General features: G+C 46.5%; 2 long non-coding RNA genes across 5 annotated transcripts in view; both read right to left on the bottom strand.

The window, feature by feature from the left end:
- LOC106975066 (uncharacterized) overlaps nucleotides 1–25,171 on the bottom strand; it is a 50,038-nt gene that overhangs the window by 5,305 nt on the left and 19,562 nt on the right. For 3 of the 4 annotated variants that reach the window (XR_008294892.1, XR_008294895.1, XR_008294894.1), the window contains exon 3: nucleotides 68–203. This is a non-coding gene — a long non-coding RNA (uncharacterized LOC106975066). The remainder of the gene's footprint in view (nucleotides 1–67; nucleotides 204–25,171) is intronic. The other variant, XR_008294893.1, reaches the window with a different exon arrangement.
- Nucleotides 16,642–23,207, bottom strand: LOC128310955 (uncharacterized). Its single transcript, XR_001430256.3, has 3 exons — nucleotides 22,792–23,207; nucleotides 17,208–17,310; nucleotides 16,642–16,906 (listed from the first exon to the last, which is right to left on the bottom strand). It is a non-coding gene; the product is annotated as an uncharacterized LOC128310955 (long non-coding RNA).

Below are 25,171 nucleotides of genomic sequence, written 5' to 3'. Positions count from 1 at the left end.
TCTGGACAAGCTTGTAGGCCATTCTTCCAGGCCAGGCGTTCTGCGCATGCGGCTTTTCAGCACTCACCAGCTTGACCGGCTCTGCCTTGGCCCCAGCACACTGTGCTCGTGGGCTCCTTCCGGTCGGGGCTCCTGGGTGTTCTTGTCCTCTCCACTGCTGCCTCCTGGGTATTCTGCAGTGACAGAGGGACCTCAGAGTTCCTCTGAGGGCCAGGCACCCAGAGTGACATCATAAGAACTCACACCCAGGGATTAAAACCACTCCCGCTCACAGAGCCCTGACACCAGCCTTTTGCTAATTGCTGATTGTATCTGATGAATCTCAGATAGCATCGTGTCGATCCCGCCAGGCGGGGATATTTGTACCCCCGGTGCATCGATGAGGAAACTGAGGCTTTAAGAATTTTAATATCTAGACGGTGGTAAAATTATTCAGAGGCAAAAGAGTATCCGAACCCAGGGCTGACCCCAACAAACCTGACCATACCTTTTAGCTTTACCTATCCGTAACTTCATGAAACAGAACCGCTATACTTTGCCACAATCCCAGTTTCAAGGCTTCCCTCGGTCATGACATTTACTACATTACATTGAACCTGTCCTGTCCAAGTAAGGGTCTCCCCCATAAGACTGAGGTCCCTCTGCTGCTATATTCCCAGCACACACATAAGCATACATATACGCCTTTTCTACCAGGGCCCTACTCATCCTTCAGTGTTGTGCTTAATAGTCACTCCTCCTCCAGGTAGCCTGCCTAGACTGTCAGGTGTCCCTGCTCTACGCACCAGTATCAACCTGTATTTCCGTTGTCTCAGCACTTGCCAGACTATGTGGAATATGTTCTCTGACTACAGTGCAATTAATCTAGAAGTCCCCATAATGTCAGGATCTCACCATTCCCGTTTGAGCTCTACGTCGGGCTCTGTGCTGACAGCTCAGAGCCTGGAGCCTGCTTTGGATTCTGTCTCTCTGCCCCTCCCCCGCTCACACTCTGTCTCTCTCTCTCTCTCTCTCTCTCTCTCTCTCCTTCAAAAATAAACATTAAAAAAATTTTTTTTTGAAATCTGCCAAGAGAGTAGATCTCAAGTGTTCTTATCACACACACACACACACACACACACACACTAGCAATTACGTGAGATAGTGGATGTGTTAATTAGCTTAGTTGTAGCAATCATTGAACCATGTATACGCATACCAAAACATCATGTTGTACGTCTTCAATATATCCAGTTTTTATTGGTTAATCATACCTCAGTAAATGTGGTAGGGAGGAAGAAACACTAAATTATACTTAGTAGTGACAGCTATCATATTGAGTTTTGTTCCAGACACTCGCTACACTAAGCACTACATAAATATACACACACACACATATATATATAATCTCACCTGATGATCACTCCAAGAGCCACTTAGGTAGATTATTATCACTTTTCTCCTCTGTGGGAGGTAGGGTTGGGAGCCGGCAGAGAATGAGCCTCAGAAAGGTTGTGAACGGCCCAAAGTCATGCAGTTACACATACATATGTGGCAAAACCAGAATTTGGAGCCAGATCTGTGTCTGCAGGGCCCAAGGTGTGGACTGCCATGCTCCATGCAGCCCGACTCACACCCACAGCAGTGGCCCCATGAAAACTCGTCGAACCCTTTCTCCTCTTCCTACTGCGATCTCAGCTACTAGAAAAATTGCTAGATTGTGAACAGTTCATCGAATTCCATCTCCAGAAGTTGCCAATGAAGAGCAAAGTATTCCCAAAAATTGACACCCACCCCCCCCCAAAAAAAAGGAGCTTGAGGGATCGGTCCTAGTTCCAAAACTTGAGAAGGAACTGTTGAAGCAAATATATATATACATTAACTTCCCATCAGAATCTGAGAAAAGAGACGGTTTTGTTCCTTGCTCCCTCCCTGGAACCTACAACAGTGCCTGGCACAGGGTCAGTGCTCAAAAAACACTACTGAACAAGTGAGCGGGCTCACATTAACCCAGATAATGGTAGCACACAAGTGACGGCAGACAGCAAGGATAACCCAAAATCATGATAAGAGTTCTCCAAATATGGCACAAAAATTTGTTTCACGTAAATTTATAAATATTTCAATGTTTATTTATTTTTGAGAGCAAGAGAGAGAAACAGAGCATAAGCAGGGGAGGGGCAGAGAGCAAGGGAGACACAGAATTTGAAGCAGGCTCCAGGCTCTAGGCTGTCAGCATAGAGCCTGATGCGGGGCTCGAACTCACGAGCTATGAGATGACAGACTGAGCCAAAGTCAGCTGCTTGCCCAACTGAGCCACCCAGGCGCCCCTGTTTAATGTAAGTTTAAATGGTCAAAATTACATCTACTTCTTAAGAGCACAGTTATCCTTTTTTTTCTTAGATCTGCCCTCAAGAAATTAATAAAAATTATTTGATACAAAATAGACTAATCACTAACGCATATTTCCTCTTACATCACTGCTAACAATGATAATATGATCTAAAACATTGTAGTAATTAATGCACAATATATCACATGAGTTGTTTGATGGAAAACAGTTAATGGATTGCTACCAACTCTCTTATGAAGGGGCCAGTGGACGTCTACTGGATGGAAGGGGACAGAGGGACAGGTGTGTGGCAGAAAACAGGCCAGGAGCAGCGCTTAGAGGCAGGAACTGACAAGTTCAGGAGACCCGGGCAAGAGGAGGCTGAAGCCAGAGGAGGGAATTTCCAGGTGATAGTTAGACAAGGCACAGGAAGAGGCTCCAGGGAGGAGGGCGGGTACGGCATTTCAGCAGCTTGGCCAGTCACAGCAAACTCCCTTGTCCCAGGACTCATTCACTCTGATCTGCAGACTCTGCCTCCCAGAGGCTCATTTGTGGCCCTTTTCAATTGTCTCCTAAACGTTCTACCTTTCTGCACGGCAATTAATCCACCCCACCCCTCCTCAGGGAGAGCTAATCCTAAACAAATTAAGAAACTGTTAAAAGAAGAATGCACAGGAATTAAGAGGAGCTCTTTACCAAAGGCTGTTAGAGAACAGGACATAGTCTCTTCTGGGAGTGGTTATGGGCAGCCTCCTCCTACTCTTGACTGAACTGCATCTTGAAACCCTATTCCGTCCTGACGGTGGGTGGCAATAAGAAAATACTACAGGCGGCCACTTCCGCCCGCCGACACAGCTGTGCCCATGTCCACAAGAGGGCAGCGGTGTGTGTGGTCTGAACCAAAGGTTCAGACCATCAGCTGCTGCAATCAGCATTAGAAAAAGCAATATAAGATCCAGGGTCAGAGAGTGGAGGTGCCAACACACACACACACACACACACACACACACACACGGCACTAAGACCCAGCGAGCAGACCTGGCAGAAACAAATTACAGAGCCAGACTTCCTTCCCTACGTCCGTGGGTCCCACACAGAGATAGAGATCCTGGTAATGGGACACTGGGTCCCCATCCAGACCCAGTGATCAGAATCTCTGGGGGAGGCTCAGGCATCAGTGATTTTGAAAGCACCCCAGGGTGATGTCCTGCTTACTGCTGCCTCTCAACACAAAGAATACACAAGAAAGAAAAATTTGAGTCTTCTATACTTTCGCACATTTTGTGACACTGAACAGAAAAAGGCAAGAAAATGTGAAACACGAGAACGTGTATATGAAACAACGTGAAAGTCAAAGTCTCGGCAGAAAATAGACATCTCGCTCAAATTGGGTCAGTTGGAGAGAGTTAATAAAGGAATTTCAGAAGTATAATCAGAGTGGAATAGAGGATCAGTCTACGGGACATTTACCCCAGGCCAGACCCAGAGGAGGGAGCGGGTAATGGACCCTACACAGCAGGGAGCTGCGACCCTCAGTACAAGGAAGCAGCCAAGGAACAAATACCCCAGACCCACTCTCCTCTGCCCTCTGAGCTCCTGCCAGGCTTCCATTAGGCCGACCTCAACCAGGTGCCAAAGGCAGGAAAACCATTGATGGAGTCCCTTGAAAATAGCTTCCAGGGACAAGGAGCAGGGTGGCAGGGGACAGAGAGACGATCGGAAGTACAAGCAATCACACACAATGCAAACATATATCTGTCTAACAAAAGCTGAATGAACAGCACTGTTTAAAGACGCTATTGGATGTAAACCAACTTCACTTTAAACCCCCGTGGACAAGGAGTAGGCATTCTTTGCTAGTTTGAATACAATCTAGGCAAAGTCACCTCTGGGAAAACAATAATTGAGTTTTATTTGGACAAAAGAGGAGTTTCTAAGCATCCTTATTTTTTTAGCATAGTAATGAGCAACTTTTCTTAGAACTGGACAACAAAGTTTTCATTAAGTTACAGTACAATGAGTCTACAAACTTCCTGGTTAGTACTATAGAATTTCCTTTCTGAGGCTTAGAAAAAATAAATAATTTCCTTGTATTTATTATACAATACCTGTCTTTTCAAAGTGCCACAAATTATCTCATTTTTAAGGTAGTATCTTTACTCACCATCTTACAGATGAGAAAGCTCAAACATGGAGAAGTCAAACCATTCTCAAAAGGTCAGCAATGGAGCAAGGGAAGAGGGACAAGGCCAGGCCCTCTGATGCCTGCCCCCCACTGCCCCCAGACCCTAGACCTCCAGCCCCCCTGCACCAGTGTTTACCTCACCCTGGAGGTAGAGTCAGAAGGTTTACAGTTAAGACCTCAGCAGGGGCTCCTGGGCGGCTCAGTCGGTTAAGGGTCCAACTTTGCCTCTGGTCATGATCGGTTTGTGGGTTCAAGCCCCACGTTGGGCTCTGTACTGACAGCTCAGAGCCTGGAGCCTGCTTCAAATTCTATGTGTGTGTCTCTCTCTGCCCCTCCCCTGCTCCTGCTCCGTCTCTTTCTCCCTCTCAAAAATAAATAAAACATTAAAAAAAAAAAAAGAACTCAGTAAAAGGGGGTCCCAACTCTAACAGGACCCCCCCAGGTGGCCTGCTCTAGTCACTTCCCTTCTTTGGGCCTCCGTTTCCCATGAGAGATTTGGACTAGACTTGTAGTTTTTAAACATTTTCGGCAAGAGGACTTTTTCAAGCAAAATCTTACTTGGAAACCAATGATCTGACTTACCAGCTCTGTTCTTGCTGAGGCAGACGCCCTCTTACCCTGTCACTAACACCCCTGAGGAAATTCTAGAGGACTGTTCAAATTCCTTCCAGGCCTACGTTCTGTGAAATACTGGTTCCGTGAGATAGTAGCGTAAGCATTCAGGGAAAGGAGGGAGACAATTCATGCACTTGGTCAACAAAGCCAACAAATCTCTTTCCTGCAGGAATCTCCAGGGTCTTTAATATGCTAACATGTTTCATCACCCTCCGAGCTGGCGGTTTAATATAGAGTTGGGGAAAGTGTGATCTACACAAGTGTTTCTCGGTCTTTTCTTAACACCATCCACAGCCAGAAATACGATTTCTATCGCGACCACACACGCACGTGCGCACAGAAACAAGTTGCACAAAATAAAATCCGTTTTTCCTGCACTATTCCGCTTCCTTTTTCCCATGTCTAAACTCTGTGTGAGAACGTACATGAACGTGCATGCCTGTGTGTGTCCCTGGGTCATGACGCGAAATTCAGTTCTCACCGTGGGCTGCAGTCAGAAATGTTCAAGAACTGCTGTCTTGGCAACTATCGGCTCTGTGACTCCAGCCACGCAGGCTGCAGGCTGCTTGCGGGTGTCTGAGGCACAAATTAACGGATTCTTTTGGGGGCCTAAAACATGGGAGCCTCTGTGCCTCTCCTCACAGCTGAGTTGGGCCAAAGAATGTGGACAGGATGGAGCGAAGAAAGTTGGCATTGCCCTCGTCTGGGAGGTACAGCTTAGGGACAAAGAGGGAGTTTGTCTCAAGGGCTGCCAATCCCGCCTCATTCACAGGCACTAAATTCATTCAGCCTCCACCAGCCCGCAGGCATCCCCTCTCGCCCCTTGGGGCCTGCCAGCCGCTGCTACAAGGGGATAGTGTCAGATCTGGGCAGCTCTCCCTGCCTGATGTGACGGGCATTCAGGTCGCCTGTGAGAATCGGAAATGGAGTCACTCTTGTCTGTTGAAAAACAACATCCTTCCCCCATAACCCCATGTGCTCCCTGCTCCCACCCCCACCCTCTGGGGACCCGGGAAACAAACCTATCTTGAGATGTGCGTCCGTTGTGGGGAAGGGTGCTGGTTGCCCGGCGGCTGCTTGCAGGTCCCAGAGGGTCCCCATTCCTCACTCTCTCCCTCACTGGGTGTCCCTCCTTCTTACTCTGAAAGGGCTGCCTTTCCACAGCACCCTCAGCAGCGGCATGGAGAGGGGAGGAAGGAAAGGGAAGAAATCCTACCTTGTTCCCGGCAGCACCCTGGGTACCTCGCATCCTCATCTCAGGTATCCCCTGTCGTATACAGAGGAAGAAATGGGGCTTAGGGAGGTTGTCACTCAAGCCGGTGGATCCCCAGGCTCAAGACCTGCTAAGTCACAGGGAAGAGGGAGATGGCAGGAATAGCAGGTCAGAGGAGTCAGCGGAGGGCAGCCCCAGGCTTAGGCAAAATGGCCTACAGAAAGAAGACCCAAGGAGTCTATGTGTGTGGGCAGCTGAATACAGGTACAACAGGCGTCACAGGCTGAATGGCGATGGGGACAATGGCGGATAAGGTGCCCATTTTGTAACCACACAGACTCGGGGGGGTTTTAAATTAAGAGTCTATTCTTGAGAGCAATTTCAGCTTCACAACAAAACTGAGCAGGATGTAGAGTTCCCACATACTCCTGCCACACACATCCAAGCCTAGCCCACCACCCTCATCAACATCGCCCACCAGAGTGGTACCTGTGTTATAGTGATGAACCTACGTGGGGACATGACCACCACCCAAAGTGAGTGGTTTGCATCAGAGTTCACTCCTGTGTTGTACATGCTTTGACAAATGGATGACGACACGTATCCACCATGATAGTTTCATGTAGAATGGTTTCACTGCACTAAAATTCCTACCTGCTCCCCCTAACCACCCCTCCCTTTCTCCTCTCACATCTCTGACCCTCGGCAATCTTTTCACTTCCTCTATAATCCTGTCTATTCATGAACTTGGATCCATTTGAACTCTTCAAAAGCAAATATCTAGCCTCGGATGCTTTCATTGGACAATTCTACTAAAGGTCTAATTTAGAATTAACACTAGTACTACATCAACTCTTTCAGAAAATAGAAGAGGATAGAGTTCCTGTCAGTTCATTTTCTGAAGCTAATATTACCCTGATACCAAAACCAGACAAAGACAATCCTAAAAAAAGAAAACCACAGATCGATATGCCTTATGAATATAGATGTAAAATCCTTAACAAAATATCACAAATAGAATCCAGGACATATAAAGAAAGAATTATACACCATGACCAAGTAACATGTATTCCAGGGATGCAAAAATGGTTCAGTGTTCAAAAATCTACTGTGTTAGGCTAAAGAAAGACAATCATATGATCGTTTCAATCAATGGGGAAAGTCTTTTGACAAAATTCAACACTCACTTATGATAAAACTCTCAGAAAAAAAATAGGAGTAGAAGGAAACGTCTTAATTGGTCAAAGATCATCTACAAAAAAATCCGACAGCTACCATTATATTTAATGAGGAAAGATTGAGTGCTTTCTCCCTAAGGTCAGAACGAAGGCAAGGATGCGTGTTCTCTTGTTCTTTCCATTCTTAATCAGTAGCTTGCTGGGACTTTTAGTTAGTGCAATAAGGCAAGAAAAGGAAATAAAAAGCATATTGATAGAAAAGGAGGAAGTAAAACTATCCCTACTCTCAGATGATGTAATTGTCTATGTAGAAAATCCCCAAAATCCTCAAAAAAAATTTTTTTAACTCCTAAAATAACTGAGTTCAGAAAGGTCATCAAATATAAACATACTTAAATCAATTATATTTGTATGCGCTAACAAATGAAAAATACCATTTACTCAAAAAGTAAATGCCTAGGTGGAAATCTAACAAAACATGTAGAAGACTTGTATGCTAAAAATTACAAAATGATTGGGGTGCCTGGGTGGCTCAGTCAGTTAAGCCTCTGGCTTCAGCTCAGGTCATGATCTCAGGTTCATGGGTTCGAGCCCCGTGTCGGGCTCTGTCAGGCTCTGTGCCAACAGCTGAGAGCCTGGACCTGCTTTAGATTCTGTGTCTCCCTCTCTCTCTCTGCTCCTCCCCCACTCACGCTCTCTCTCTCTCTCTCTCAAAAATAAACATTTAAAAAAATTTTTTAGGGGTGCCTGGGTGGCTCAGTTGGTTAAGCGTCCGACTTCAGCTCAGGTCACGATCTCACAGTCTGTGAGTTCGAGCCCCGTGTCAGGCTCTGTGCTGACAGCTCAGAGCCTGGAGCCTGCTTCAGATTCTGTGTCTCCCTCTCTCTCTCTGCCCCTTCCCTGCTCATGCTCTGTCTCTCTCTGTCTCACAAATAAATAAAAAAAAACATTAAAAAAAATTTTTTTAATAAAAAAATAAAAATTACAAAATGATGATGAAAGAACTCAAAGAAGAACAATGAGAGACATACGGAGTTCATGGATTGAAAGATTTGACACAGTAAAGATGTCAGTTCTTCACGAATTAATCTATACGTGTAATGGGATTCTTGTCTAAGTTCCGGCTAGACTTTTTGTAGATATAGAGAAGCTTATTCTAAAATGTATACGGAAACAAAGGAACTAGAATAGCTGAGACAATTTCAAAAAAGAAGAATGTGGGAGGAATCAGACTACCTGCTTTTGAGACTTATTCTGTAGCTACAGTAATCATGACCGTGTGACATTGGTGGAGGGACAAACACATAAATCAGTGGAACAGAAGAGGGAGCTCAGAAATAGACCCACACAAATACACCCAAATACAAAGCCACCCAATGGAAGAAAAATAGCCCTTTCAACAAATGGTGCTGGCGTAATTAAACATCCAAAGTAGCAGAAAAAAATGGACCTCAACCTAAGTTTCACACCTTCTACAAAAATTAACTCAAATGGATTACACACTTTAATATAAAATGTAAAGCTATAAATCTTGGGGGAAAAACATAGGGGTAAAAAAACATTCAAGATCTATAAAGGGAAAAATGGAAAGAATATATTTTATAGATGTTAAATTTTTTTTGGCTCCATGAAAGACCCTGTGAAGAAAAGAAAAAGACTGACTACGGTCTGGGAGAAAATGTTTATGAACCACGTATCTGACAAAGGGCTAGATACATATCGCTGGAAATTTGAAAGTCAAAATAAAAACCAATCTAACTAGAAAGTAGCAAAAATGTGTGTAGAGACATTTCACCGAAGACGATCTATAGATGGTAAATAAGCATATGAAAAGATTTTTAACATTGTCAGCCATTAGGGAGATGCAAATTAAAACCACAGGGAGATACCGCTACAAATCTATTCCAATGTGCTAAAATAGAACACAGACAAGACCAACTGCTGGGAAGGATTCTGAGAAACTGATCACTCGTGCATTGTTGGTCAGAATGTACAATAGCACATCCACTCTGGAAAACGGGATGGCAGTTTAAAAAAAAAAAAAAAATTAACCAGGCAACTACCATACAAACCAGCAATAGCACTCCCAGGCATTTATTCCAGAAAAACAAAAACTTATGTCCATTATGTAAAAACCTGCCCATAGATGTTTACAGCAGCATGTTTGTAAATGGTCAAAAACTAGAAACAATCCAGATGTCCTTGCAAATGTTTTACAAATGCCAACAATGCCACTTAATAACCATTCTTGTGACATGTCTTCTTATACACACGAGAGCTTAGCAAACACCGCAGGAAGCTCTCCCACAGTCCATTTTCACCTTCAAGCTTATTCTAATGACTGAGACAGACTCGATCCCTGCTTTTAGAGAGCTCGCACTTTCGGGGGAGACACTGGCAACCAAGTGAGTATAAACAATTGATTGCTGCAGCAACGGCTTGTTGTTACAAACCTCTGTTAGCTCACGGCTCTCCCGACCTAAAAAGGTGCCAAATCCAGTAGCTGACTTCACCATTCTACACGGGAACCTAGGACTGGTTGATACTTTTATCTAAAACTCATCACAAAACTTTCCAAAGGACTAGGTGACAGGCCCAGGAACCCTAATTAAATCTCTCTGGTTTAATTAGAAACACGGAGGTTCTCTGATCAATGGAGCAAGGAACAATTTGCCTGACTTAATTATTTTGTAAAAAAGATAGTCTTTCACCCTCTTCCTGGACCTGTGTATTAATGAGTCCCTAGAGGAAGTAAAGGTATTAAGAGCTCATACACCAGACTCAGATCATCCCAGCTTCCCTCCTTCTTCGCAGTTAACCTTTACTTAACTTCCTTAGGCTTTAGTTTCCTCTCCTGTAAAGGAAGACTTCGTGAAAGTACCTACCTGATTGATAAGGCAATTGTATCGATTAAATAAAATAATTCCTATTGATAACGCAGTATGACTAATGCAAATAATTCATAAATAATGCATATTCACGCACAATGCCTAACACATAGCAATTTCTCTATCCCATGACAGTAGTCCTCCCTCATCCATGGGGGGTACGTTCCAAGATCCCCAGAGGGTGCCTGAAACCACAGCTAGTACTGAACCATATATATAAATATACAAACCTGTATATTTAAACCTATGTTTATAGGTTTTTTTCCTGTATATACACACCTACGATGTTGTTTAATTTATAAATTAGGCACAGTACAAGATTAGCAACAACTAATAAAATAGAGCATCTATAACAACATATTGTTATAAAAGTCACGTGAATGTGGTTTCTCTCTCTCAAGATAATATTGTGCTAAGGGGGATGATGAAGGCATAGTGACGCTGCACAAGGCTACTCTTGACCTTCTGAAGACACATCAGAAGGAGGACCATCCTCTTTCAGACTGTGGTTGATCATGGGTAACGGAAACTGTGGAAAGTAAAACCATGGAAAAGGGGGGACGACTGTGTATAACAGCGAAATATTCGGCTTATTTCCTTAGAATGACTCTAAGGAGGAGTAGAAGGGCAAATCAAAGAATTTAAACATTTTTGGGGGCACCTGGGTGGCTCAGTCAGTTAAGCGGCCAACTTGGGCTCAGGTCATGATCTCACGGTTCGTGGGTTTCAGCCCCACGTCGGACTCTGGGCTGACAGCTCAGAGCCTGGAGCCTGCTTTGGATTCTGTGTCTCCCTCTTTCTCTGCCCCTCCCCAGCTTGCATCTGTCTCTCTCTCTCTCTCAAAAATAAATAAACATTGAAAAAAAATAAACATTATTAAATCTCATGAAACACATTATCAAATTATTTTCTGGGAATGGCTAGACTGATCTACGTTCCCACCTGCTGTGTAGAGAGCACCCGTCTCTCCTTATCCTTGCCAGCTGTATGTGCTTTTATGGTAAAGTCTTTGTAATTTGATAGGTGAAAATTTGTATATTCCTTTCCTTTGTGTTTCTTTATCAGCAAGGTTGAAAAAAAATTTTAAATATCTGTTAGCTATTTGTATTCCCCCCCTTGGTAGATCATTGATTAATATCTTCTACCTACATAATTAAGAGGGTCTTCACTTTTATTGACTTGTAGGAGTTCTTTATATATTAAGGATATTAATTCTTTGATGGCAGTGTGAAATGTACGATATATGTGTGGAAAGGCTGAGAGCAGCTCTAGTGCTTTGTCGCTGAAATGGTGAGTGATGTTTATGAGATGTATGTGACCTTTACGACTTTTAATTCTGCACAAATGGTAAGGCTACCATTGTTTTCTTCTTTTTTTAAACTACCTATGCATCATTTTCCATCCTGTACAGATCTGAAGATACAGCTTCTGCTTATTATTTCTAGGGAAAGAGTGGATTATAGTGGGTCCCACTGGTGCCCCCTTCCCTGCCCGGTGTGAATATTGCTGACAAAATTCTGCTGCCGTCTTCTGCACAGAATTGCCCTGAAGCAACAGGAGAGCCCTCACCAGAGAGGCTATACCCCTCCTTCCTCCTTCTTCCGTTCCACCTGTCCGCAGACCTCAACCAATAACGGAGGTTATGGCTTTGTTCCCCAGCCATGCTGAGACACGCTTCTTCGTGGCCACCCTGAGCGTACAACTACTCCTTTATGGTTGAGTAAACCAAGTGGTGAATTGTTCAGTGGCTTGTCCGAGGTCAGCTGGTATGTAGTTAATGTTTACTGAGACCCCTGAGGCAAACTAACCTGAGTATGAACTTTTGGCCAATGGCAGCTAGAGCTTGGCCCAGGCCCTGATGAACTGAGAGCTCACATCACGTTCCCAACTCCAGGGTTGGCTCCTTCTGGGCAGAAAATGATTCACACTGGCTCGGCGGCTCCAGTAGAAGGTATAGAAAATGACTCACCCGGAGGCCCAAGAGGTTGGAACATGCTGGTTTGCACAACCATACATGGTTGGAGCTAGAGAACACCATACTGAGTATATAATCTTACGGATAGGGAAGCCAAGGCCCAGAAAGGTGAAATTACTCATTCAAGGCCAAGCAGCAAGGTTGTACAGCCAACAAACAGCAGGCCATGCCAGCACAGGGCGAAACTACGGGCCTAGCTATAACTTCTTCGCCTTCGATGCCCCTTTTTTATCTCCTGTCCCTTCCTTGCTGCTCAAGCTCAGCCCGTGGTTGGTTTGCCTGAAAGCAGCCCTCCTCCACCTCCTCATCAACCTTGTGCTCCTGCTTCGTCTTTCTCGGTTGCTCTTCCCAGCTCCTGCTCCCAGCTCCCCAGGTGCTGCTGGAGAAAATGACACTGGCAGACGGGTTCCTGGCTTCCCTATCAGCTGACCCTCGCCTCTGACAGCCTTAGCTACTGGGGTGGTTTGCTCTCCGTCTCGTTCCGTTATTGCCCACCCCTTAAGACACATACACTCTGAACAGCTTCTTCGAGAAGGGACATGACCTTGCATGTGCCCCCTGAGCCTTCTGTCCTGCTGCAGAATTGACCTCTGCACCCAGATCCCCATCTTCCCTCTGCCCCTTCCACTGCTACCACAATGCCTCCTGCTCCCTAAGGGCCCAGCCCCTTAACGCAGACTCTCCTCTCTCTGGTATCCAACCTTGCCGTCTCACCTCCAGCAATAAGCCCGCAGACTTGCTCAAGTCTCTCCCATCCTAAATGCAAGTCATCCAACAAAATGCCCCTTGCTTTAAACCCTGCAGTCAAAAGTCAGTGGCCCAGATGCCTGAAGAGGCCACGGTAGCCCGGACCTGGTCCCAATCTCCTCCTCAGCCCCAGCAGCATCCACTCCCCACCTCTGACTCGCTTCTCTGGTGACAGTGAGGTGCTTCTATTTCCCCTGAGCACATAAGGCTCTTTCTTGCCTTACTATCTTTGCCCATACAAGCCCCTCCTTCTGGAACATCTTCCCGCTTCTCTCTTTTCCCGAGACTTGGTTCAGCTGCTATTTCCTCTAGGAAGCCTTATTCGCTGCCAAGCGAAGCAGAGCTCCTCTCTGCCTGTGCACCCTGCCATGTAGACCACCACCAGGCCACTGACTGCCCTATGGCAAAAACGTGTGGGTCTGTGTCTGCGTCTTGCACTAAGCCAGAAGCTCCAGAGAGCCCAGGGCTGTGGCATATCCCTGCTCGAATGGGGTTCCGGCACTGGCACCTGGGAATTTCTCTGTACCTGCCTATTCAACCTGGCCCTTCCTGCGCAGGTGGTGTCGAGGACCCTCTGCCCGGCATCATCAGCCCTTGACGTTGAGACAATCCCGTGTCAGTACAGGTAAAACCATTCCCCTGGCCCTGCTGCAAAGAGCCTCCACTGCCGAAGAAGCTGAGCTCAGCCACCAGGAAGCGCTTGCTGGAGAACGCCAGCCCCTTGTGTTTTCCAACACCCAGGAAGGAGATGCATACGATAAGAATAGGTCTTTAAACGTTTTCCTGTTTTCTCTCTTCTATTCCCTGACCTGTCACAGTGCCTTCCATACCAGTGTCTTCAACACACCCCCTCATCTTTGCTGTCACGTTGGTGTCCCTCTGACCTCACAGTGGCCAGAGTCTCTGCAGAGGATGGGGGCAAGGGACAACCTGAGCACACTCATTCCGTTTTAGGCGTGTATCCTAATTTACCTACCTGTCTGCCTCCAGTTTAGGGTGTTTCTGATGTTTTGCCACTGTGAGATAGGTCTCAAAGAATGTCTTTGGCTGGAGATATTTGCCCTGGCCCCTCCACTTACTGGTTGTTTAGCCTTTGACCTTGAACCAGTTTCTCATCGTCTCTCTGCCTCCGTTTCCTCAAATGCAAAAGGGAAATAATAACTCCCGCTGCCTAGGGTTGCTGTAAGGACCTACTGAGACAGACGCTCCAAGGTTCTTGGAACAATTGGCAAATGAGTCTTCTGATTTGCTTGAGGCAACAAAATTAGGGCTGAATTGATATAATTCCAGATCAAAGGAAAGAAGCTTTATAGTTTAAGAATCATTTACTAAGGGGCGCCTGGCTGGCTCCATGGGTGGAGTGTGTTGGCTCTTGATCTCAGGGTTGTGGGTTCAAGCCCCATGTTGGGTATAGAGATTGCTTAAAAATAAAACCTTAAAAAAAAAAAAGAAAAAGAACGGTTTACAGAAAACTCACCCTGTGCCACGCAGTCACTCATTGAGGTAGGCACTATTATTGACCCTGTTTTACAGACAAGGAAACAGATTAACGTGCCAGCAGCACTTAGCAAGCAGATAACAAAGCTGAGATCCAAACTCCAGTGATCTGATAACAGAACTCAGACTCTAGTGCCCTTAGCTATCGCCAAGATGATGAAACCAAACTATGAGATTTCCATTATGTTTTGTCAAATACAGCAAAAATCTGGAGCCCCTCTCTCGTTACCTTGACACATCTCGAAGAATCTTCAAATTCCAGATGAGGAAACATTGTCATAAATAAATCCCTCTCAAGATACTAATCACTTTCTGTTTGTGTTTAGTTTCACCACTTAAATCTAGATAGTTAAAAAAGCTACCTCATTTTTTAAAACACTTGGTTCTCTATGTATCCTTTCCCTCTCTATCATTGAATACATTTAAACTGCTCCGCCCAAGGGGCGCCTGGGTGGCTCAGTCAGTTTAGCATCCGACTCTTGATTTCAGCTCAAGTCATGATCTCACGGTTCATGAGTTCAAGCCCCCTGTCGGGCTCTGTGCTGATGGTGCAGAGCCTGCTTGGGATTCTCTCTCTCTCCCTCTCTCTCTGCTCTCTCTCTCTCAAAATAAACAAACTTAAAAAAATAAACTGCTCTGTCTGAAAATACCACAAAGAAGCTTCTTACATGAAGCTAAATACTCTCGGTCCATGTGGGTATACAGATGTCGATTTTCTCTAACTCAGAGAAGCGTGTATATACTCTTCGTGGCACCATTTTGCATTCCATCCTTTTTACCCAATATAAGTTTTACGCCTTCCCTGCTGACATGATCATGCATTTGTCTTTTGAAGTCTGCTACATTAAATGGTTCATGTGCACCAGTTTGCCTCTCCACCTGCCAACGTGGGGTCCGTGTGATGAATATGGGCTAGAAATGTCTGGGGAGTTTTGTTTTGTTTTAACAATTGACCTTCTTTTCTTTTTAAATTATTTACTTAAGATATTTTCCCGGGGCGCCTGGGTGGCTCAGTCGGTGAAGCATCCGACTTCCGCTCAGGTCATGATCTCCCGGTTCGTGCTGTGCTGACAGCTCAGAGCCTGGAGCCTGCTTCGGATTCTGTGTCTCCCTCTCTCTTTGCCCCTCCTCCCCTCTCAAAAATAAATAAACATTAAAAAAAATTTTTTATAATAAATAAAAGACACTTTCCCCAAAGAGAGTCTACCCACCGCTGACTCTCAGGCGGCTTCATACACGTTGCTTAATCTCATCCTAAGCCTCATAAGTCAAATGGTAATAATACCATCCCCACAGGGGACTGGTATTATCATCGAGGTTTAACAATAAAATAAAAGGCATCAAACTCGTAATAGACCCTAACTAAATGGAGGCAGGCATTTGTTGGCATTACTAACTTAAGGCTTTTTATTTTTCCTTTTTTTTCCCAAGTTACTCTCTTACTTTCCAGCTTGCACAGTAAAGAGCTTAATTACTAATTAAGACTTAAATCGTTTAGCTTGATCTCAGCTCAACGGGTTTTCCCTTTACGGTATTTTCTTTTTAGTCAGGTATTCCAGAGACAGCACACCTTAGTGCAAATATGAATGGTGGAATTTATCAGCTCGTCACAAAATATGGGAGGAGGAGGAAGAGGAGGATAATGATAATAAAAATACTTAGGGCTTCATATTAGTGCCATATTAATAGCTAGCATTTATTACTCACTGTCCACATGCCAGGCTCAGTGCAAGAAGCTTGATTGTTTTTTCGGACTTAATCCTCACAGGCATGCAAGTTATGAATCACAATGACCATTGTATTTTTTTTTAATTTTTTTTTCAACGTTTATTTATTTTTTGGGGGACAGAGAAAGACTGAGCATGAACGGGGGAGGGGCAGAGAGAGAGGGAGACACAGAATCGGAAACAGGCTCCAGGCTCTGAGCCATCAGCCCAGAGCCTGACGCGGGGCTCGAACTCACGGACCGCGAGATCGTGACCTGGCTCAAGTCGGACGCTTAACCGACTGCACCACCCAGGCGCTCCACAATGACCATTTTAAAGATGAGAACACTGAGTCACAATGATGTTGTGCCCTGGGCTGTACAGACAGAAGAGGCTGAGTTCACTTTCAAAACCAGGTCTGTGGGACTCCAAAGCTCACGTTCTCTCTTTGACATCGGACTGCTTCCCAGTGAACTGGAATCAGCATCTCAAAAGCAATCACGGCCAGTGGACAGACACCTGGGGGATGTCCTGGGTATGCGTGGATCTCTCCAGAATCTGCTCTTTTGATGATCATTCTTTGCTGGGTGCCTGCACTGGAAACCATGACTTAATTTGAGATTCTTAACCCCAAGGCCAACATTTCAGGAAGGGCTCCCCTACCTTCAGTTATAAGCCCACCTCTGCTACTTATTGACCTTGACCTCCTTAACTTTCTAATCCATAGGGTGAGAATAATAATAGAATCTAACTCAAAGGGTTAGAATCAGGAAAACTAAATGAGCTAATACATGTGCAAATTCCTAGTACGGTACTCGGGAACTTATTAGTTCTTAGTAAATATTTCCTAGTATTATAAAATTAACACATTATTACTAAACGAGAGACTAACCTACTTCCAGTCTAGATGTCCTTGCCCCGTCCTCTTTCCTTCCCTGCATGGCTCCCTCATCCTATCCCCCACGGTACAAAAGCTGTTTGGAGATTATTTCTGCCTGGGGATAGGAATTTGGGAAGAAAACAAAATTAAACCAATCAGGCTATAAAAATTCCTCTTTGCCAAGATGGCTTTGTGCCAGGCCTGCTGGCAGTCAGAATGTATGAACCAAGGGGAGATGAAGGGTACAAGTCCCTTCAGAAAACGCCACCGCCAGGATCAATCTGTAGCCTGAAGTCAGACCGTGCCTCCTCTGTGACAGGCCAAGCTGGACTGGACAAGCAGGCCTCGTTGCCCCCAGAGGCCCCTGCAGAGGTCAGACCCCAATCCCCAAGTGTCACCCAGCCCGACTTTCCCAGCAAGAGAGTGAGGGCACAGCCAGGGCCACCAGGGGGGTCCCCTCTCATGGGGAGGGGCAGGCCTGGCCAGGACGTGACACATCTATCCCCGAGCAGGGGATGCTTCCTCCGGGTACCCAGTGGCGACATAACAAGCATAGGTCATGACAGTAGACATGACCAGAGCCCAGGTCAAGGTGGGGAAAGAGGGCGCAGTCTTCCCGGGAGCAAGAAAGGAAGGGAAAGCCCTGAGGGAGTAAGGTGGATAGAAGAGTGGGCTGAAAGCCGTATGCAGCTGGGAGCAGTGAGCTAGGGGGGAGGGTTGTGCCGGCCGAGGCGATGGCACGGAGACTCATCACTTGGCACCCTCTGGCTCTGCTGGGGAATCTGGTTTTGACCCTGAAGTAAATGGAACGTTTTAAGCAAGGGAGACACATGACCAGAGTTGCGTTTTTAAACAACTCACTGAACGGATATTCTTGAGGACCTACAAAGATCATGCAAAACGCTAAGAAGAACACTATGGAAACAGAATAACCCTCGCTGAGCACTCGGTGTAGCAGGGCAATGAGACCAGTTGCCAGATGATCACAATGTTACGTGGAAAGGTAATGTTTCATTAGGAAAGTTTTTTTGTTGTTTTTTTTTTTTAAGAAAAAACGGGGGGGGGGGGGGGGCGGTGCCTGGATGGTTCAGTCAGTTAAGCAGTCGTACTTCGACTCAGGTCATGATCGCACGGCTCATGAGTTTGAGCCCCGCGTCAGGCTCTGTGCTGACAGCTCGGAGCCCGGAGCCTGCTTCGGATTCTGTGTCTCCCTGACTCTCTGCTCCTCCCCCACTCCTGCTCTCAAGCTCTCTTTCTCTCTCCCTCTCTCTGTCTCTGTCTCTCAAAAATAAATAAAGATTAAAAAAAAATTTTTTTAATACTAAAAAAAAGTTGTGAGACTTTGGGCAAAGTGCTCAACCTCTCTGTTCACCAGTATTCCTTTTATTCAAAGCAGACGTTAAAGGAGACATGGGATTTGGACCTACGGAGTGCGTATGGGGGAAGGAGGCCTAGAGGTGGAGGACAGGACGGGAAAGAACATCGATAGAGACCCAAAGGCCTTGAACGCGGAAGAGCAAAGCAGCCCCATTTGGCTGGGACCAAGCGTGTCAGAAAAACCGTGGCGTAGAAAAGGCTATTAACGCTTTTTGGATTTTTACCAGGTGCTGGAGCCCCGCACATGCGAACACGTTTATTCACAACCACCCCGCAAGGGAGGTGGGATTTCCCTCATTTTCCACTCCAAGCGGTTGAAATTCTAAGATGTTAAGCAGCTTGACGAAGCTCCTGAGGGGTAGAGAGTGGATTGGAACCCCCATCCTCTTACCCCAGAGCTCACACCCGCTCCACATGACCACGATCATGCCTCCCCACCCAACAACCCCCTGCAGCCACCAGGACAGGACAGCATCTTTTCCTGTGGTGGCCCCCCACACTCCCCGAGCACACTGGGCTGCCGTCACCGAGGACATCCCAGAGCCTGAGCCGCACCTGGGAAGGCAGTTCAGAAAAGAGTACTCCAAAAATTGCTTTGAGCGAAACGATGATGTCAGACAGTGCCTCTCTCCCAAAGGAGGTTCTTTGAGGAGTTCTGCAGTCATTTGGAAGTGTAAGATCACTGGAGGTTTTTAAAGCCTCAGTCACATTACTTTATATTCACACCTCTATGTTACCTTGGAGTAGTAACAAATTAAGCCGGAATCAGCTATTCACACTGAATGATTTTATAACGCTTTCTCTGCTCCCACAGCCTGGCTATTTTAAATGCAAGCGACTTGCCTAAGGAAGCAGATAGGGTGGAAATGGCATTAAAAGAAGGTTCATAAATCACTCCAAGATCCTGGACCCTTTACTTCCAGAATTCCTTCTTCATTGATTCTCCTGGTTCTCAGCTACAGAAAAAGAAGGAAGTATGGGCAAGAAAAAAAAAATGTTACTTCTATCCACCCCCCAAAAACGTTAACAGTGTTGTCTTTTGCATTACACGGTAAATTCTGTCATAAAAACAAACAGGAAACAAACCGGCAGGTCTTTGAGAATGGGATCGACAGGGAATTGACATTTGGGGAGTTTAAAAATAGATACTCCAATAGAAAGAGCATCTGCCCGCTAAAAATATGAAGCAACACAGTCCTGCTGCACTCTGAGAGCACTGACCAGGTTATTAGGCTATTTAATAATGCCCTATTTTTAGGGCTGGGAGGCCAAGAAGAACAGGCTGGCTTCAGTGGCTCAAATAAACACATAATGCAAGGACACTCAGAGTATGTCTCCAAAGTATCTAGAACTAAGGGCTTTTAATAAAGCAGAACAAAGTTTTCTGTGGCAAAGCAATGATTTGGCAACGTTTTCCGTAGCTTTCATAGGCTGCTCAGGTTAATGGGAAGGGGCGGCACGGTGATGGCCGTATCCTTTCTCATTTTGCTGGGATTGTTAGCATGAAAGGGACCTTAGAGACTACCTAAGACTGGATATTTGATGCGGATTGGCTGCCCCCAGTCTGAACCCTCTGATTCCTACGGTGGGGAACCCCCGTCTGAGGAGGGTTGGTGATCAACAGAACTTGCCTCCCTCTCTAGGAAGCTGTCTTCTAGTGGCCCCAGAGCTACTGGAGCTGGGGCTCTAACATATGACCAAACTCAGGGTGTCAGATTCACCTGCTCAGGCTTTGGAGTCAAAAGGTAATGACTCAAAGAAGGAGGGAGGGTGAAGAATTCTTTCCAAGGGTAACAGCAAAGGCAGCGACATCTAGTTCCCAAGGGCAGTGTGGCCAATGGTGCCAATGGTCCAGTGCCCACTGCTGAGAGGAGTGGCATGATACTAAGCACTTAGTGGCACATGGGCTGCAGTGGCTTTATGGAGCCTGGTCCCTCACTGAGATTCTGGTCCTGGTTTGGCCTGTATAATCTTCCTTGTTCTTGCCAGTTCTCAGGGTCTGGTTCTTCAGGCTTCCTGGTAATCCTGTGAGTGGTAAGCCTGTGAGCGGGCCAATGTCCTTTCAATCAGTTCCTTTTCTGTTTAAATTGCCCAGAGGCAATATTTGTTCTTTACAACTAAGAACCCTGAGTGCCTGAACAACCCAACCCTGTTTTTTACAGATGCAATTAAGAACGAGAGGACAGGAGTGCCTGGGTGGCTTTGTCGGTTAAGGGTCCGACTTCGGCCCAGGCCACGATCCCGCAGTTAGCGAGTTTGAGCCCCGTGTTGGGCTCTGTGCTGACAGCTCAGAGCCTGGAGCCTGCTTTGGATTCTGTGTGTGTCTCTCTCTCTGCCCTTCCCCCACTCGCTCGTGCGTGCACGCACGCTCTCTCAAAAACAAACATTGAAAAAACAAGTGTTTAAAAAAAAAAAAAAAAGAGAATGAGAGGGAAAAACACACAACTAGTTCGCATCAAATCCAGGCCTCAAAAGCAGGCCCCTGACACAGTTTAGGGTGCTTTCTCCCACATGGGTGCAGGCCTACAGAGGCACAGAAGATGTGTTCTGTCCCTGACATGTGCTCCATCTCGGATGCCTCCCCCACACCCACCACCAGAGCGGGACATGTCCGTACTTTCCTCCCCGGGGGTCACCACTGTCATGGCCTACCCACCAAATTGTTTATATATTTCCCGAGTCATTCCAAATGTCATAACCTACCTACCCTCAGTCACTTTCCCTCTGGGCCCTTCCAGGTTACAAAGTCTCTTTAGAAGCTTCCTTTCTTCCGAAAAGGATTCAGTGAGTACCTCCACATGCCTGACTCTACACAAAGCACTAAGGATCCTACGGGGAGGAAGTCAGAAATGGACTCAGATACCATGAACATCACAGGGCAGGAGGGAGACCGATGTTCATCAAATAATCGCACAGGCATGTAACGACAAACACAATAACTAAGAAAAGGATAGGCTGTTAGAACAGCATTTCACCGAGGGGCCTTTTCTAGTCTAGAATTCAAGGAAGACTCCCCGAGGAAGTAACATTTGAGCTGAGATCTAAAAGTCGGTTAAGTTCATCTGGTGGGAAGAGGGGAGGGAAAATTCTAGGCAAAGGATTGGCCTTCACAGGCCCCGAAAGAGAAGCCCAGGACTAGAAACTAAAAGAAGGCCAATGTGCCTGGCAAGGGGAAAAATGAGAAGGGCTGGGCTGAACTGTGGGGTGGCGTGAGGTCACTTAGGGCCTACAAACCTTGTGAAGGAGTCTGCTCAGGGCAACAAGGAGGCATGGGATGATTTCAAGCAGAGGAGAGACACGTGGCCATATGTCCTTTGAAAAGATGGCTGCCGCTGCCCTGTGGAAAACGAATTGGAGAAGAGACTAGAGGGAGTATTTGCAAGCAAATTAGCAGGTGGCTGCCAGAGTTCAAGGGGGAGGTGATGGTAGCTTAGAGTCAGGAGATAGGATCAGACTGGAGAGAGATGTAAAATCAACAGGACTCAGCGTTTGAGGAGATGGGAGAGAAGGTGTTAAGAAGGACGCCACATTGCTGGAGAGTCAGTGAAGTTATTCACCAAAAGAGGCAGTGTAGAAGGGTCGGTTTTGAGAGAGACACCATGAGGTTGGTTTTAAGTAAATGGACTTCGAGGTGCCTTTGAGACTTTTGAATGGAAAGGGCAAAAGACGAGGCTCTGAATGTCAGGAGAGAAGATCGGACGAAAGGTGTACCTTTGAGTGTGGCCTTGCGACCTAAGTTAGCTCCTCTTCGGCCAAGACGAGTTCTCAGAGAGCCCAGGCCTCTTAAATCAACCTTTGCCTGAATTCCTTGCAAACGGAGCACATTTTTGGCAGGAACAGACCAGAAATCACCCCCAACATAGCACAACTGCTTCAAAGCCAGGCTGCCCGTGGCCTCTGGAGACGAGCTTCAAGCGCCCCATCTCCTCCCTCTGCTTCACTCGTTCCCTGCAGAGTCCAGGTCTGGGCGATTTCATCGCTTGTTACGAGAAAAAGAAACCACCACGAAATTCCTCATCCACTTTCACCTCCTCTCCTGGGTGGTCCTATCCGGAGGGAATCTGCTGCCTCGCATTTCTCTTCACCGGGGATACCAAACCCACCGACGTGAATCGGGAAACTTCGCTCTCTTTGCCGCCCCCCCCCCCCCCTCCACCACACTCCCCTCCTTCCTGCGCTTGCTCTGCGTCCCAAGCAGCTGATGCTGTGGGCCACCAACCTGGGCTCCGTTGGTCTCTGAGTTCCAGTTGGGTCTGGCGCTGGCGGGAGACGGAGAGCTAGACCCATCCCTCCACGCACCAGTAATGGCTGCACCCCTCCAGGACCTCAGCCCCCAACCCCGGGGAGTCCCTCCTTCATGACTCCAGCTCCCGAGAGGCCTAAGTGGTGGCGGAGACTGCCCACCGCAGCTAGTCCCCGTCGCCCCCGCAGTCCTGGTAGTTCCCCTTCCTGCCCTTGCCTCTATGAAATCATCCCTTTGTCCAATTCGCTTCCAAGTTCCATCCAGGTCTACGTCTTCCTGCCACAGGACCCTGACTGACACACCTGCCCTTGTCCCTTTTCATTAGGGGAGCAGGGGCTAGACGGTTGAAACATTAAACGACAACAGGGGTCACACAACCATAAAGTCACGGGCGAAGTGTAAGCACCTGTCAGGCAGGGACTCAACTCGCATTTTTGCACCTTCCTGACTTTTGAAAGCAAACTCCCCCAACCTGCCTCAGAAACACTTCCTGGTGGGCGCGGCTCGTGTTTCTCACCAACGTGGCTAAATTCCCGACCAAAAGACATTTCCGAAGGTCGGTTGACTTAGATTTTTTTTTTCCCCCCTGAAACACCGAGCAACACTGATTAACAAGGAAAGGTCTGTTAATTTTCAGTGAGTTGGCTTCTATAAACAGGCAGTATGTGAAATTCTGAAGTAAGTAAAAAACCTGTGTCCTCCCTTCATGCTGCTCCGGGGCTTTGAGTCTCTTCCACAGGAAAGGAAGGAGAAAAGGTAGCTAGTGATTCTCAGCTGTTAGTGACCTGTGACAGCTCTTCAGAGTCCTGGAATAATTGCAAAGCAGTGTATCTGGTTTTCCCATACAGCAGGCTCTCACTCCTGTATCCCCTCAGGTCTGTCGGTCTCTCTCTCTCTCTCTCTCTCTCTCTCTCTCTCTCTCGTACCCCCGGAGAAAAAATGGAGAAACCATCAAAAGAGAGTATTTGTTGAGTAACAGTGGGTCAGTATGGTCCTTTGGTGGCCACGCTGGTGGTGGTGGCTCAGAAGAGAGACGTCACTTCGTCTTTCTTAAGGTCTTCTTTTCACTGGAGTTGGGGTGTAGTCTATGCCTCCGACTTTTGCATAGCCCACATTCCACCTAATCTTTATTCCTTTCCTCTGATTCTGCTATGGCACCTTATGGTAGCTGACAAGTAGGCATGTTAGGTGTGCCTGTATTATTTTTGACACAGGAGAGTTGTGGTAAACACACAGACGCCATTACGGCTGATGGATTGCCTGATACTGTATCTGCGTTGAGTACGACAGTAAGCTTAGTCCTAGAGGAAGCAATGATTCACGCCTCCCCCAAATAATGAAAACAGCACCTAGGTAAATGAGCAGATGAAGGTGGAGTTAAAAAATGTGTAAGCATCCCCAACTTCACCTTGAAGAGCTCCCCAGTGCCTTGGCTTAGCATTTGAGATTTCCCATTGGCTGCCTCCTCCCTACGTCTCTAACCTTCCATATACAGATTCTCTACCCGAGTCCTGTACCCTCACCCAGGCCTACCTCTGTGCCTTTTCCTCAAACCCAATGAGAGAGATGATCCAGGGATTCATCACAGCCTTTACTTCTTCCCTCTTCCATCCACAAAATATCTAGCATGCACCTATGCTCCAGATGTGGGAGAAGGATGGGCTAACCCAGTCCCGAGCTGACCGGGAGCTGAGGGGTAAGGTTGCCTGACCTCGTAACCCTTGCATGGCTTCGGCTTGAGTAAGATAAAGAGTGGGGGAGGGGGGAGCGGCGCCTGGGTGGCTCAGTTGGTTGAGCATCTGACTCTTGATAACGGCTCAAGTCATGATCTCATGGTTTGTGCGTTCAAGCCCCGCATTGGACTCTCTGCTGTCACCACAGAGCCCGCTTCAGGTCCTCTGTCTGCCCCTCACTCTCTGTCCCTCCCTCACTCATCCCCTCGTCCACTCGTTCTCTCTCCCTCAAATAAATAAATAAAAACTCAAAAAACTTTTTTGAAATAAAATGAAGTTAGATGGGGTCAGAGACAGAGGCAGGGAACAGATGACATAAGGTAAGGAACTTGGATTTTCTTTTCATCGGGATAGTAAGCCTTCTAATAATTTTAAGTAAGAAATCTGACATGATCTGATTTAAGTATTTTACTTTTTCATTTTGAAATAATTATAGATCCACAAGAAGTTACACAAAAAATGTACAGACAGGTCTCGAGAACCCTATACCCCCCCTTCCCCAATGTTAGCATTTATGGAACCACAGTACCATGAAATGGACATTGCTACAATCCACAGAGCTTATCCAGATTTCTCCAGTAGATATGTGCTCGTGTGTGTGTGTGTGTGTGTGTGTGCATGTG

The sequence above is a fragment of the Acinonyx jubatus genome, chromosome C1 (genome assembly GCF_027475565.1).
Source record: "Acinonyx jubatus isolate Ajub_Pintada_27869175 chromosome C1, VMU_Ajub_asm_v1.0, whole genome shotgun sequence".
Taxonomy (NCBI): Eukaryota; Metazoa; Chordata; class Mammalia; order Carnivora; family Felidae; genus Acinonyx; species Acinonyx jubatus.
The sequence above is the reverse complement of the archived record's forward strand: the minus strand, read 5'-3'. Positions and strand labels throughout refer to the sequence as shown.